This window comes from Pongo abelii, chromosome 3 (genome assembly GCF_028885655.2).
Source record: "Pongo abelii isolate AG06213 chromosome 3, NHGRI_mPonAbe1-v2.0_pri, whole genome shotgun sequence".
Lineage (NCBI taxonomy): Eukaryota > Metazoa > Chordata > Mammalia > Primates > Hominidae > Pongo > Pongo abelii.
In genome coordinates, this window is record NC_071988.2 from 167853649 (window position 1) to 167865188 (window position 11540).

The 11540-nt window shown below is 40.8% G+C and overlaps 1 long non-coding RNA gene across 1 annotated transcript; it reads right to left on the reverse strand.

The window, feature by feature from the left end:
* Window positions 1–5315: 5315 nt before the first annotated feature.
* On the reverse strand, window positions 5316–10290 carry LOC134761306 (uncharacterized). Its single transcript, XR_010139803.1, has 3 exons — window positions 9942–10290; window positions 7283–7352; window positions 5316–7092 (listed from the first exon to the last, which is right to left on the reverse strand). It is a non-coding gene; the product is annotated as an uncharacterized LOC134761306 (long non-coding RNA).
* Between the last annotated feature and the right edge of the window lie 1250 nt (window positions 10291–11540).

The window sequence follows — 11540 nt, forward strand, 5'->3', positions numbered from 1 at the left end:
TATGAAGAAGACTTTTTAGTATATATTCAGTTATATTTGCAATTTAACATGTTTTATCTAGCTACTTGGGAGTCTGAGGCAGGAGGATCTCTTGAGGCCAGGAGTTTGAAGCTGTAGTGTGTTATGGTCATGTCTGTGAATAGCCACTGCACTCCAGCTTGAGCAACATAATGAGTATCTGTCTCCAAAAAAATTTTCTAAATAATGTTTTAAAATTATCAGAATGAGATTTTATACTATTCTGCTGCTTGTTTGTTTTTACTTAGCAGTATATAATGCATAGCTTTCCACATTGGACAAGATAAATCTAGTAAGGTAATATTTTAAAGAAAGGCTTTCTTCTGAAATTTTGAGAAAATGTTTTTTTTTTTTTCTGAAAAAAATAATAAGGGGGGAAAATAGAAACCAGGAATCCTGCCTTAGGCTAAATGAGGTGAAAAATCAAAGTGTGGGGCCGGGCATGGTGGCTCACACCTGTAATCCCAGCGCCTTGGGAGGCCGAGGCAGGAGAATCACTTGAGGTCAGGAGGTCGAGACTAGCCTTGCCAACATGGTGAAACCCTGCCTCTATTAAAAATACAGAAATTAGCTAGGCATGTTGGTGGGTGCCTGTAATCCCAGCTACTTGGGAGGCTGATGCAGGAGAATCGCTTGAACCTGGGAGGCGGAGGTTGCAGATCATGTCGTTGGACTCCTGCCTGGAGGACAAGAGCAAAACTCTAGTCTCAAAAAAAAAAAAAAAAAAAGAGAAAGAAAAGAAAAGAAAAACGAAAGTGGGAAGTTCAAGAGAAGTAGTCCCAGCTCTTTGCATATTGCAGGTGAATGTGGTATTTTAGGAAGCGGTTAATATCCAGTTATGTTCTGCTTAGCTCTAGTGAAAATACTCTCATATGCTCACTGTAGTGGGCATTTGTGGTTATTTTACTGCTTAGTGTCTATTCCCCTTACCAACAGCATCCGATTTCCCTTAGAGCATTACACTCCCCAATGGATAACTTTTTGGGTGTGCCCTGCACCTCCTAGTGAAGAGAGGCCACGTGACCCAAGCTAGGCCAATCACCTACTGCCTCTTTTAAACCTAAAATTTGGAGACAATGACAAATAAATAACAGTTGACATTTCTACATCCTCAAAATTGCTCTAAAATGATTTTTAAAAGGGTGAGTAGTCAGCAAAATATAAAATAAAACCCCTAAAACCAACATTGAGCCCTGTCTTCAGAATTGTAACTAAAAATAGTTTTAAGAATTGTTGATTGGGTGCAGTGCCTCATGCCTATAACCCAAGTACTTTGGGAGGCCAAGGTGGGAGGATCGCTTGAGCCCAGGAGTTCAAGACCAGCCTGGGCAACATAGTGAAACCCCGTCTTACAAAAAATACAAAAAACAAAAATGAGCTGGGCCTGGTGGTGCGTGCCTGCAGTTCCAGCTACTCGGGAGGCTGAGGTGGGAGAATCACTTGAGCCCAGGAGGTTGAGGTTGCAGTGAGTGGAGATTGTACCACTGCACTTCAGCCTGGGCAACAGAGTGAGACTGTCTTCAAAAAAACAAACAAACAAACAAACAAAAGAATTGTCAGTCTGCAGCATAATAGATAAGAGCTATTTTGTTGAGATCTCTCATTTTTATCATTGGGTAAAAAGGTGAGTGTATCCAGGGAATCACTTAGGCAATCCCAACGCATCTCGGCATTGGTAACCTGACATTACAATTTGGGAAGCTAAGGTTGTTATTGCACCTGAGCCATGGTGTGCACCTACCCCTGTACTCTGTAGCCAGACCAGCTGAGTTGAACAGCTTTAGTCAATATCCGAGCTGGGTGGGGCTGGGCGAAAGAGCAATAGGTGAAAACAATCCCAGCAAGATGCCATCTCTTCCTTAGAAATCAATTACTGAGATATCAAAAAGGAAAAGCAACAGAATGCTTTGCCTAATTAAGCAGTTGAGTTTGTAAGTATTTGATAAAACAGCAAAAGTAAAAGCAGCACATATATCAGAGCTCTTTGTTGTAAACAGTGGAAACCCAAGGTGGCTTACTTTGAGCTCCATGGAGGAATACGGAGAAAGATACAAGAGGTGCTCCCAGAAAGCTTGTGAAGGGAACAACCAAACCCCAGAAGACAGGGTGCACAGAGTTGGGCAGTGGGATTCTCCAACTCCAGAACTGAGGACTTTACACTTGGTATCACCTGTCCCTACAATTTGGCTTCATTCTTCTATACCAGCTGTCTCCATGGGGTGGAGTTACATGGCTGCTTCTAGACATCATCATTAGCAAAGAAAGCTCTTCTTCCCTGTGGAGCTACACTTCAGAATCCTGGTGAAGGCCTCTGATTGGTTTACCTTTCATAGCCTCTTAGAATAATCACTAAAGACAGTGCATGATGCATGGTAATTAACCACATTCCTGCCCTTTGACTGGAACAGAGAGATCAGGGGTCCATAATTAGAAGTTCACACTAGAAACATGTGATTGAAATGGAGAAAGGTAGATGAAAACAATCCATGTTCAACAAAGCCTGTATATGGAGTCAAATATGCCATATTTGGGTATTCATAAGCCTATGGGAAGAAAGAATCTGGGTATCATTTGATTTCACAAACTAACATCCCATCAAAAGTGAAAACAAAACAAGATTTATTCAACAAATATTTAATGGCTTAAAATGAACAAAGCTTGTTTATTTCTGATTTTTGATCACTCATTGGCTTTTTCAGGATGCCACTGATATTTTTGTCTCTGTGAATGTGGAGGTCTTTCTAAAATTTGTCTTAGTAATATCCCTCCTGAAGGGTTTCCTAATATATGCAGGAGATAAAGAAAGAATTACTATATACTTGCCCCCAGCGTGGATTTCTTCATAAGCTGCATTCCAAAGGGAATACTGCGTGCATTACCAAAGTTAAAATGCATGAGTCTGTAGAGCTGCACTTTGAAAATATTTAAAATACTAAAAGATGTGTGCATGTATGTCTGAATGCAAATGTGTGTGTATGTGTATTTGTGTATGTGAAAACTCTGTTGTAAAATGAAAAATTAATGGTTGAGTAACCGAGATAGTTCAACAACTTTTAAAGGATAAAACATATACCTGTTAAATTTGACTCATGACGTTTATTTTGCCTGCATGGTGAAAATGTTGATTTCATTAGTCATAGTAGTTGGCCAATGACAGCTATTTCAATATAATCCTTGGATAGTTGACAGCCCTACCAACCATTTCTACAGTTATGAAAATATTCCTCTTCATAACGTGTTAGGAAGTATTACTGCATTTTTTAAAAGTTCAATTTCTTCATTTTCCTTAAGCTAGTGAAAGTACTTTTTAAAATTGGTCTTCACATTTTTGCTGCAGTTATCACTATAAATATGTATTATTTTGGCCTATCAGCGGAAATCATATTACTTTTGTCAAGAAAATTACTAGTAATACTTGTAGCAAATAAGACATAAATGTAGATAGGCAAACTTACCATCTTTGTTTGGGTTCCCCAGAATGCAGAGTGAGATAAAGATTTGATTACAGATAGTTTATTTGGTGATCCCAGGGACTTCATGGGATGGAGTAGGGAAAGGGAGAGAAAGAAAGGAGAAAAGTAAAAAGGGGGTGCCTTAATGAGTAGGTTCCATTTTTCCTAAGCAACTGGAGCTCACTTCCTCTGGGGAGCCTCTGAGAAACCGGAAAGAATGTATCTCAGAAGGAATTCACTATTCTGACTCTTGGACCTCGTTGATTAAAGGTTGACCTTTGAGGCATTATGCCCTTAGTACTTGCAGGCTACTCACACTGTGAGCTGAGAAGGGCCTCAGCAGAGAAGCAGAGAGTTATGGCACTCGTGGCAGGAAGATGGCAGTGTGTATAGACATGTTTGCAAGCTGCCGGGGAGCTAACAGGTGAGCTGGGGGCCATGGGCAGGGTATCAATAGTGACTACCATGTTCATTCCTTGCTCTCAGCAGATCCTCTCATGCCCACCCTGAGTTTGCTCTGTTACTGACATTTCAGAGTTGTAGCTGGCTGCAATCTCCAAAAATGACTGAAAATAGAAGAATATATGGAACAAGTCACAATCTTCACTGCTGCAGCTGGTCCCAAGGCTATAATCTATACTCATCATCTCTCTCCAATTCTACTTCTTCTAGATTTCCTGAATCCTTGGCTAGCACTTCCACTAGTCATCACTGTTTGCTCAGTGAATGACCAGACCTTCATCTCTGAGTGGCTGGGCCTTGATTACCTTGTCCTTGTGAGGACATGGCTACTTCAATGGCTTCTCTGCTATTATCGCCAGACAGAGAAGCACTAAGGGGAGCCTGAGTGATTCCCCCAAGTTCTAGACATCTTCCTCTCTGGGCCCATTATGTAGCAGCAACTCCAACTCTTCAAGATAATTAGTCAGGTATCCCTGCCAGTATAGTACTCCCAATTTGCCTGCTGACCTGTCAGTATGGAGATGCCCAAATCCTCAGATGGCACTGCATTGATGCAGTGGAATGCTTACTGTCTCCCTCTGTACACACACCCTGAGACCAAGGCTTTTAATCAGGAAGAGACTAAAGTTGTAAGAATTAAAAACATAATTTCCACTAATGGGTCAAAGGGAGTGTGTTTAAGTCAGTCCTACTTGTATCCTTTAATTATCATTCCTGTGTATTCCAAATGCTGGGAAAACAGCACAGTGATTGCTTATGGTGATCACTGGTTCAACAAACATGCTGTATCCTCGAGGACAATGACCTAGCCATGCAAGGTGCAATTCCTAAGCCAATGCCTTTTTAAGCCTTTAAAAGGCTATTCAGATACTCTCTCAGACCCCCTCAAAGCCAATAGTCTTCTGAGACAATAGATCAGAACATTATTCTCATGGGTAGTATTTATTATTATTATTATTTTTTGCCTCAGGAATTCAAAGCAGCTCACCAAGTGCTGTGCCTCTCTCTTAGTGGTAGGAAATGCAAAGTATTCTTTTGAGTAGGGTGTCTCAACATACTCCTGGATCTTTGGGCCCCTAAAATATTCCCTGATGTGGCAGACTTCCAAAACTTTGTAGGGCTTATCTCTCATTCCTTCAGCATGAAGTATTTAAAACCAGTATACTTGTTCCTTCCTAAAAACCAAGTTCAGTTATTATTTTCTCATTAATATAATGGGCCAGGATGATGTTCTATAGAATGTCAAGATGATCAAGGTCACTGAAGACTATACTGTAACAGAAACGAGGATCACCGACCAAATTCCTAGGGCCAGGTGGTGAATGATAAAGAGAATGCATTCAACAAAAACAACAATCTTTGGCACTTAGCGTGAGACTATTGAAAAAGTGGTTTGCATTCACAAGAGAAAGACAGAAGTGCACATTCACTATCAATATGAAGGATCTTGCTAAAGCAACCAGCTTACTTGCTCTTCATGTGGCTTTACTTTCTTCCAGCATGGCAGCCTCAAGGTAGTGGTCTTCTTATGTAGTAGCTCAATCCCACAGAGGCAAATGCCCCCAGGAACAGGGCAGAAGCTGCATCACCTTTTATGACTTAGCTGTAAGAATCACACAGCACCACTTCTGTATATTACAGGTCAAAGCAAGTAAAGTCCAGCTTAGATTCAAGGGCATTGAAATTAGATTTCATCTCTTGGTAGCGGAGTGACAAGTTTGCATTGTAGAAGAGCATTTGGGATGAGAGACATGGTTGCAGCCTTCTTTAGAAAATACAATCTGTCACATCTCTCACAGCAAGAACTGTGCTACCCTGCTCAGGGCATGCTGAGACTTGTTCTCAGTTTTTGGAATAGAGGCAATGAGGGCAGGCAGTAGCAGACCTTGAAGTAATCTTGGAGGTGTCTGCTTCAGAGGAGGATTGTGTAGAGTCTCTAGGCAATGGTAAGCTGTTCTGTTCAAGTAACAGGGTGCAGGATACTCCTGCTAGCCGGGGTTGTTCAGGGAATCTAGGGGTTCAAGGTTATCTAGCACATCTATCCAGATGCCTGCCTGCATCCCAGTAGTTTTTAAGGACCATTTCCTTCCTCTAGGGCTTTGACTTTTGCATGAGAGGCCTGCCTGGACTGTGTCTTCAATCTGCTCTGTAGTTAAATTCCTCTTGCAATGAACCCCTGAATGTCATTTTTTAAGAACAGCCTGCCCTCTGGTTGCAGGAAATGGGGGTCTCTTTAGATCCTCTCAAGGAGACCTTCTGGCTTTCATTGCTATGCTCTGAATGGATAGTTGGATGTTGTAAACCTATCTTTCTTTTTTTCCCAATTCTTCTAGGGGAGTTAACAAGAACAAGACAACTCTTCAATTCCTGTGATTATCACAGCCCTGTGTCTTTCAGGAGTTAGCACTATTGCATAAGGTAAGCATCTCCTTTCATCTTTACCTCATCCAAATACACCATGGGTCAATTGTGGGTATTGAAATTCTTCAAAGTGCCAGGGTTTGTCACCACCTTACTCACCACCATTAATGGGGTTTTTGTTGCCTCCATACCATTGAGAATATACTTTCTGTAGTCACTTCCAGTACCTATTATCTCAGTTTGAGTTCCTCCCAAATCAGACCTTGAGACAAAGCTTTGGATACAGGAGTTTATCTTGGAGAGTATCCCAGGGAGAACAAGTGAGTGAGTGTGCAAATTGAGAGAGGTGAAATGAAAATTGAATTGGTGAATGGGTTTTTACTGTGGGCAACTTTGGTTCAATCCCATTTGGGACCTCTGAGGAACCAAGCAGAATGCCTAATAATAGTCCCACCAAGGTATGGGACAGTTGCTATTAATCCACTGATCCTCATTCTTCCCCAGCAATTCCAGGATACCTTGTGAGTGTTGGGCAAGCTCTTGGTGTACTGGAGGAAATCCTTGGAGAAGCAGAATGAGGCAGGTGCTTGATGGGGGAAGCCATCAGCATCCTTAGGGAGTGTTCACTGCAGCTGCAGGTCAACTCAGAGTCAAAGGGACGTGAGGAAGGGCATCAAGATAGTCTACTACCTACTCCTCAGTAATTCAAATGAAAAAATCAGGAGGCGGTCCCTGTTAAACATTGTAGACTGAACACATGCGTTTATCACAACTCCATCCTGAAGCCTCTCTGAAATGACTGAAAAGGAATAAAAACAATCTTATAAAACCTGGAAGGATAAAGAGAACAGAAGAGGCAACAGCAGACAAGAGCTAGCAACAAAATGTTGGAAGACAGAAGGCAGACGGGTGAGTGGTAACGAAGTTAACAGAGCAGCAAGAAAGTTTGCTTTGCTGTGGAAAATATCAAAAAGCAAATGAATACCTACTGTACAACCCTGGAAAGGCTCAGAAACTGGAAATTGTTGTTACTTCTGTAGAAAGGGATGCAGGCTGGGGCTGAAAAAAATGGGACTGGAGATGACCCCTCAGAATCCTTTTCCTCTTCTGTACACCAACCAGCCCAGCAGGCAACTGCTTTAATTTCTAGAGAAATAGAGCCAGGGATTTTCAGACCCAGTGATACCATGTTTTGTAGAGGATAGGAGTAAGGCTGAAAAAGGATGATCAAGGTCAAGTCTATATGCCATATACTAATTAGTGAGACTCCCACCCTTTTTCCTTCACTTGCAATTAGGGCACTGGCAACTAGATTTATATTCCCTAGGCAGGGAATTAGAAGAGTCCCCTTTGACAAAACCAACTGATTGGAGAAAAGACTTATATACTGACATTTTAAGTCTCCCAATGAAATGACCAGGTGCCTGACTGATTGCTTTACAGTAAACAGTAGCAACTGACAAACAATGCAAATACACACAAAGCTTCCCATTCACTTTTTAAGTGCCTCATTCTTAAGTGTGAACCATCAAGTATCACCAGACATGTGAGGAAAGTCTCTAACATAAAATATTAAAGATTAAAATAAACAAACAAATGAATAAAGGCAACTTGGAGTAACAAAGAGTGCAATGAAAAGAACACTTAAAAGTATTATTAAACGTAAAGATAAAATGTTACATCTGCAAAATAAGAATGTGTGGTTACATGAAAAAAGGAATATATAGAGCATAAGAAATCATTCTTGGTAAATGAAAATAGGGTAACAGAAATAACAGATTCAATAAAAGGGCTGGAAGGTAAGTCTTCAAGAAACTAAGTAAAAAGACAAAGGGATGGAAAAATGGAAGAGTCAAGTAAATCAGAGAATTGAACTAGGAGACCATCATTTACTAACAGGACTTTAAGAAAGACAAAATGTAGAAAACAGAGGGGAGAAATTATAAAAGAGAATTTTAAAACTTCCCTAGAACAGAAGGATAAGATTCTCCAGATTCATCAGGCTCATGAGAACAAGTTCAAGTGAAAACTCCAAGCTTATCCTCACTCTCTCCAATATGCCCTTGTAGATGCTGTCATGGAATTTCTGCCAACCGAACATGCTCTCAGTGCCTTGACTTCTTTTTCTTCAATTATTTAATTATTTTCCATCATTTCTTCAGCCAACTTCTTTCTTCCCATCGCTTAGATCCTAGACCTTATCATTACCAATGACTGTACTGATATTAACTTGATAATCTCAACTTCAAGCTTCCTACTTTCTGACCATAACCACCGATTTTTCCTCTTAGGTTGGTGCAAAAGTAAGGGCAAAACAAACAAACAAACACAAAACCAAACAAACAAGAAAATTACTTTTGCACCAAGCTAATAGTTTATTCCCACTAACATCCCAATTCCTAAAATATTTCTGGTCCTTTGGGACTGAAAATTAGTTTATCTGAAACCACCACCTTTTCACTGTCCCACACTCACCTCGCGTCCTTACCCTGTGTAGATTCTACAGTCCATCAGTATAAATTCCCTTGCATACACTTTCAACTCTCTTGCCCTTCTCTCCTTTCATTGTATTTTCTTGAAAAGGACCCAATCCTGGCTTAATTCGATTCCCCACACATGATGTTTGCACATGCATGCAGCTTAAGATGGCAGGAGAAAATCTGCATCCAAACCAGGCAGTCCTGTTTTAAACTCGTTATCACTCACCTCCGGTGAGACTTTTGTGCTACTCAGCAATCCTACTACATCTTCCTAGTCTATGTACTGCTCCATTCTCCTTGTTTAGTTCCTCTCCCACCCTCCTAAATGACTATTTTGTATCTTTTCCTACAATATCTCCTTTTCCACCCTCATTTCAAGTTCATGCCCTTACCTCCAAATTCACTAAGAAAATTAAAGCAACCTGAAAATGTCCCTGCTCATTCCCATCACCACATTCACTTGCATCTGTTAGTGCACCCTGCGTGCTACAGGACACACATGTTCCATCCCCTGAGCTAATACGATCCCTCTACTTATAGTCTTAGTTTCTTCCCCTTCCTTGAAAGTTTTAGTGATTGTACTTTGTCCCTTCTTTGCCTGTCTTTTATCAGTTTTTTCCTCCTCTCTTGGATCACTCTCACCAGCAAGCAAATGTGCTATATTGTCTTTCACTGGAAAAATGAAAATCTTTTCCTTATATCATATCTCAACTTCGCTTCAGGACAAAATTTAAAGGACTGACTACATTCACTGCCTCTAAGACCACTCCTCCAATTCCCTTTGAACTCACTTCAGTCATGTTTTCACTCTCACAGGTTGAGCTAGTCAAAAATCACTGATGACCTCCATGTTGCTAAGTCTCAGTCCTTATCTTACTTAATCAGTCAGCAGTTGATCATTCCCTTCTTCTTGAGACAGTCTCTTGGCTTGCTTTCTACCTCCCTGACTACTCCTTCTCAATCTCCTTCGTGGATTCTTCCTCTGATCTTTAATCTTTAATATATGGGCATGCCTCAGATCTCAACCCTCAGACCTCTTTTTTTTCTATGTTCACTAACTCCTCTGCCACCTCACTTGTTTTGTCAATATTTATAGGCTGATGACTTCAAAGCTTATATATCTAGCGAACACCCCTCTCCTTAACCCCAGACTCCCATATCCAGCTACCTGTTTGAGACCTCCAAGCAGAGGTCTAATAGGTATCTCAAACTGCAATGTTCAAAACAGCTTCTGCTCTTCAGAGACATCTCTATTTCAGCAATTCCTTCCTTCCATTTGTTCAGGATAAAAACATCGGTGTCATATTTAATTAACTCCTCTCTTCCTTTATCCTATATCATCATCATATTCTTTACAATCATTGGCGTATCCTGTTGGTTTCACATTAAAAAAAAAAGCAGAAATGGAACACTTTTCAACACTTTCAACATCACTAACTGGAACCCCACTAGCTGGGTACAAGCCCATTATCACTTGCTTGACTTACTGCAATCACCTCCTAACTGGTCTTCCTCCTGCTGCCTTAGCCCACCAGTTTATTCTCAACACAGCAGCCAGTCTGATGCTTTAAACATATGATTTAGATCATGACACTTCTCTGCTCAAAACCCTTCACTGGCTCCCTAGCTTATTCAGGATAAAAGCCAGATCCTTATAAAAAGCCTCCAAAGCTTGATATAATCTGGCCACAGACTACTTCTTGCAATCCACATCTTACCTCTCTCCCCCTCACAAACCCTGGTCCAGCTTACCCAGACCATCTGTTCCTCCACAATGCCAGGCTTGCTTCTGCCCCACCCCAGGCTCTTTGCACTGGACATCCATGATCTGGAGTGCTCTTACCTCAGCAGCCTTTTCCTTCACTTCCCTGAGGTATTTTCTTATACTTCAAGTAAGGAAACAAAATAGCAGTGCCTTTAAAAATTTAAAAATTTGCTGGAAAATATTTCTAATCTATAATTCTCTTCATATCTAGATTATCAATCAAGCTTGAGGGTAGAAATTGCATTTTACATCATGCAAGGTCTCTACAAATTTCCCTTCAATTTCTTTTTCAGGAAGCTCCTGGAGGATGTGCTCCACCAATATGACATAATAACCCAAGAAAGAGGAAACGGAGCATCCAACACGGAAGAGAGGCAAGGGGAATTCCCAGGGTGATGGTGACAGGAAGTCCTGGGGCCATAGCTGTGCAGCCAGCCTAGCAGGAGGGCAGCAGGTGCAGGAGGAAGGTAGTCAAGGGTAAAGAATAACACTGAGAGATTGCCTGATGCATTTGGTCATGTGAAGGAGACTGATACAGTTTTATAGAGCTTGGAGCTGATATGTGAGAGTCACATAGAAAAGCAGTGGGGTGGTTTTCTGTAGGAAACAAAACAATTAGACAACAAAAGATAAAACATGATCACATGTCCCAACTGTTAACAATATTTTCATGGTCATAAGAATGACTTCAACCAAAATTGTGTAATAACTCTATTGGGACCATGTAAGGAGTACAGATGCTCCTTCATTTATGATTGGGTTACGTCCCAATAAAACCATCATTAATTAGAAAATATTGTAAGTCAAAAGTGCATTTAATACACTAACCTACCAGACATCATAGCTTATTCTAGCCCGGCCTACCTTAAATGTGCTCAGAACACCTACATTAGCCTACAGTTGGGAAAATTACCTAACACAAAGCTTATTTTACAATAAAGTGGTGAATTTCTCATATAATCTATTGAATACTGTACTGAATGTGAAAAACAGAATGATTGT